This window comes from Artibeus jamaicensis, unplaced genomic scaffold, assembly GCF_021234435.1.
Source record: "Artibeus jamaicensis isolate MK-2021 breed Jamaican fruit bat unplaced genomic scaffold, CSHL_Jam_final contig_793, whole genome shotgun sequence".
Taxonomy (NCBI): Eukaryota; Metazoa; Chordata; class Mammalia; order Chiroptera; family Phyllostomidae; genus Artibeus; species Artibeus jamaicensis.
Genome location: NW_026521975.1, coordinates 2285418 through 2290471, shown reverse-complemented (window position 1 = coordinate 2290471; position 5054 = coordinate 2285418).

The following is a 5054-nucleotide window of genomic DNA, read 5'->3' as shown; positions in this document are numbered from 1 at the left end:
TTTTAAGCTGGTGGTTGAGTTTTTTGGTGGGCCTTTTGCTACAGTTGGACAACTAATCTGTTTTCCTCAACCTAAATAATGATAATAAGACATACACTATCTTTACACACACACACACACACACACACACACACACACACACACACACACACACGGAAGGGTATTCAGCAAAATGCCAACTGTGATTATTTCTGGGTGAAGAGAGTTGGGCTAAGTTTTATTCCCTTGTTCATATTTTCATGTATATATGAAACTTCTTAATGGGCAAATACCACTAAACAAAGAAAGAGAAGAGAAACAACTAAAGCCTTGCCTCTTCCGAGAAGCCTTCCCTACCACCAGGTTGGTTTCTATATTGTCCTCTGACCTCTTCCAGCACCATATACACATCTCAGCCACAGCAGATCCATATTACCATGTAAAGATATTTATTAGAATATGCCACTCTGCTCCACTAAATCGTCAGCTCTTTAATGTTCCCAAAGTCCTGTTTCTTTTTCTTTCTTTTCTTTTTTTGTGTTATGCTCAGGGACAGGCACATAGCAGGTACTCCAACTATTAGGGAACTTGAACAAACGTCTCTATAAAGTGTTATATTGTAGAGGATTGTAGGTGTGAGTTTTATGAGATTAAAATGAGTTTTTTTTCTAAAGATTTTAATAACATAAATTGTGGGGAAATGCAGAAGAGAGAAAGAAAGAGAGAAAGAAAGAGAGAAAGAAAGAGAGAAAGAAAGAGAGAAAGAGAGAGAGAAAGAGAGAAAGAAAGAAAGAAAGAAAGAAAGAAAGAAAGAAAGAAAGAAAGAAAGAAAGAAAGAAAAGGACACTATGCTTCCTATAGGCAAACAGACTCCCTTAAGAATTGTTTGCTGACTGTGTGCCCCTCATTATATTATTCAGTTTAAAATGTGCTCTAACTCAGTGTCGGTGCCTGTGATAAGGCCAGGCCCATTGCAGATGTCCCAAATAGTGGTTGAACATGTGAAGACATTAGTGACTGGACTCATGGATTGCAGGCTGGCAGCATTTAATAAAATATGTGTGCTGAGCCTTTTCCCATATTGTGGGCAGACTCCAGTGATCCAACTACTGTCATACCAAGTGTCCCTTGCCACAAAGAGCACAATTGGAAGATGGCCAGGTGTGATTAAGTCCAGGACACCAGACAAAGAGAAGCCAGCTCCTACAGGGGAATCAGCTTATTAGGGTTTAACTTTCTCAGTTGAGGGGGCCAGTAATAAGGATGGGTACCCTTAATCCCAGGTTGAGGGTCCAAACCTTAAGCAGGAAGTAGCAGATTCAGGGGTTGAATCACTCCCAACTTCCCCTGAGTTGCCTAGTTGAGGAGTGAGCAAATGGAAACGTGGAGTCTGGCCTGTGTGACATCTGGGTCAATGTGCTTCACATGTGATGTCCAGGCAGCAGACCTCTGGATTCAGGGGAAAAGCCCCCATCGGGCAGTTCCCTAGGCCTGTCTGATGGTCCTGGCTGCAGCTGCACCTGAGCTTTCACTCCAAACCCCATCCAGCAGAAACTTCTTAGTGTCAATTACTCTTGTAGAGTTGCTTCTACTCTTAGCTCCCTGTCAAGAGTAGGACTTGACTATCCTAGTTGAGCAATTCTTTTCTCCTTAGGGACAGGAAAGGTCACAGCAAAATGCAGGGTGGAAGTGACCCCTAGGCTTGCCTCAGCCTGGGCTTGGTTTGCGCAGTGGCAGGGTCATCGATTGTCCCAGCCTGCCTGTGGTTGAGGAGTTTCTGGGAGGTGGGGCTTTCAGTTTTTAAACTGAGACAGTCCTGGGAATACCAAGATGAATTTGTCTCCTTAAGGGTGGACTAGGCCAGAATATTCCCAGTGGAGGCCGGGGACACCTTAGCTCCTAGAGGCCACACTGTCCAAAATGACCAAGGGACTTTAGAGTGCCAGAAGGGGAAGTGAAGAGATGGCCCAGCAGAAGGTCTGTGGACAGTAGCCTGGGTAGAGTGTGTGGAACTGAGAGAACTTGGGGTGAAGATGTGGCTGCAGCAGACTTCCCAGTTACAAAGAAGGGGGTCTCAGGTGCACAACTCCTACAGGAAGGGCTCCTCCTCTGACGGGAGGCAGCATTGAAGTGGTGAATTCTCTGTCTGCAGAGTTCTGGGCCTGGGCCGAATCCACCCCATCCTGAGTTCTGTGACTTCTTCCTAAGCTTCAGTTTTCTATGTGTTAAACTGGGATAATAGTGCCAAGTTTATAGAGTTGTTATGAAATATAGTGAGATAACGCAATTAAAATGGTTAGCACATAATAAGTGTTGAGTATTACTGTGATCTGTTATTGCTATATTAGTTGTATTTATTATCATCTTATTTTGTTAGTTTTCTACTGCTGCATAACAAATTCCCACAAAGTGGCTTAGAACAACATATGTTTATCATTTCATAGTTTCCATCAGTCAGAGGACATCAGGGCTGAGCTGGTCCTCTGCTCAGAGTTTTGCCTTAATCAATGTGTCAGCCTGAGCTGTGGTCTCTGCTGAAGCTTAGGGTTCTCTTCCAGGCTCTCCAATTGTTGGCTCAGTGCTTTGCAGTTGTAGGGTTGAGGGCCTTAGTTACTGGAAGCCCCTTCTCTGACTCATGGCCTTCTCCACAACATAGTGGTTTTATTCTTTCAGGTCAACAAGAAAGCATCTTTGGTGGTTTTTTTTACTTCTGACCTGCAGACCCACTTTTACAGGGCTCACCTGATTAGGCCAGGCCCACCCAGGACAAGCTCTTCTTTGATTTAACTTAGAGTCAACTGATTGGAGATCTTAGTTACAGCTGCAAAATCCCTTCACCTTGATTTTATCATGGAGCTTAGTAAAATCACACTCGTAGGGCAGGGATCATGCAGGTTGTGAGTCAGTGTAGGACTCTGATGCCCCATTCTGCCTTCTAGACTCACAGAGGCCAGAGGGAGCTGCATAGACAATGAGATTGTGGGTGCTCTGGGCAGAAGCAGGCCAGAGAGTGTGGCTCTATTGTGTTAAATAAAATGTATTATTAGAATTAATTCCACCTGTTTCTTTATACTTTTCTTAGTGTGGCTATTAGAACATTTTAAAACACACATGAGGCTTGTGTGTTATATTTCTGTAGTACAGCATGGATCTAGTTCTGCAGGAGATGACAAGACCTCAGGGCTGAAAACAAATGCTGGCCCTTACTCACCTTAGATATGATTTCTTGCAGACGATACTAAAAATGGTGCCAATAAAAGTTACCATAGGACGCCAACCAGTTTTGTCTCTGAATCTGGAAATAGTTCTTTGAAGCTGGTTACTGTGATCACAGGGTGTTTCATTAAGTATTTCTGATCACAGATGTGGCACATTATTAAAATATCACTTTTTATGGTCACCCTGGAGGCAAGGGCTGTCTGAACATGGAGAGAGAGGCAGCTTGTGGAATGGCCATATAAATGAAATTACTGGAAAGCAGTGCACTTGACTGAACCTTGGCTCTGGGGCTTATTCTTATTAAAATGTTTAGGTAGCAGTTTCTGTTCATTTTGTAGAATTGCTCTCCAAGTAAAAATTTGGCTTGGCACACCAATAGACATAAGTCCCGGGAGAAGTTTAGCTGCTTCTTTTCTTGAGATCCTTGCCTAAGCAGCTAATGCTCTGCTGGTGAGTAGTGCAGATTGTCGAATGGAGCAAATGTAGTAAAATTTATAGCAGCCCCGAAAACTGGCACTCTCCGACCCCCGCTGCCTCAGAGACGTCAGTGCAGACTTCGAGCAAGTCAGGTATTTCCATAGAAAAGCAACAACTATATCTCTCTTTTCATTGTTTTTGGAAACAATATTTAATGAAATTTGGCCTTAATAGTTGAAGTTGCTGCAAAAATGGACTTGCTGTTAGTAGACTGAAAACTACCACATAAACATAATGAAATATAAACCTTCTCAGAATTCAAGTTAATAAATAACTGCTCAGCGAGTCAAAAAGAGGACAAAAGAATGGACATTTGGTGCACGATTGCTTAGTTCCATGTACGTACGTGTGGCTCCTCGATGGCGACCAGGGCATGGACACAGCACCATCTGAAAGTGTCTAGTCTCACCTGGAACTGGGAAGCCACCCTCTCTGGGCACATAACTCCCTCCCTGCCCTGCCCCAATTATATTTAAGCTTATCAATACACCGGCCAGTGACAAAGAATGAGTGCTGGCTGTTGTGATTAATGCCATGAGGCTGGAAGACTTTTGTAATTTCTAGCCTGAGAAAAAGCTGGGGGAGGGATCTGAGGAAAGGGGGGGTGTGTGTGTGCAGCCTCCACCTACTGAAGGGAAAACCACAACATTTTGTGATTCAGTGAACACATCCTTTCCTTCTCCCTTTAATCATCTAGGTTAAAGGGGACCACAGAAAGCATAGCTAGTGTCTAAGCCTCATCTCATTGTAAGCCTTATTTCAAAGCCCTTCCTTTCCTACATTCCCTGCCTTCATTCTTCCTGTGTATTGAGGCTATAATTGAGAAATTGAATGAGAGAGGACAGACCAAGAAAGGAAGTAAATCACCAGGAAGCTGAGAGGTGCTTGTATACTCTTCTAGAATGTTCCACTTTACCTCAGTGAGGGACTGTCAACTGGTTATCATGAAACAAGTCAATAAGTCTCTGGGCCCAGGGCCTAACCTTGATAAAATGATAAAACAATAAAAATAAATTAAAAAGTGAGCCATCATTTATTCCTCTTATCACTCTTTTTATTGTTCTGTTGGAAGCATTTGAAAGCATAACATCAGAAAAACTCCTACCTTTGAGAGATAACTCAGTGTTAGATTCACTCAGACCTTGACAAAGGAAAAGGAAATGTCCTTGAGGGAACAGGAAACAAGAGAAGAGAAAGAAAAAAATGATAAAATGAAAATGTTAAAGAGATACTTTAAAGCATATGAGGAGTACAGAATATGTTACTGCTTTTGTGCAAAGGTCAAAGCTGTTACACCTGGAGATAAACCCTGGTGTAACAGAGGGTCTTTGTCTCAAGGAGGCTAGCTTTTATTTGGAGGCTTGTTTGGAGGTAACAGA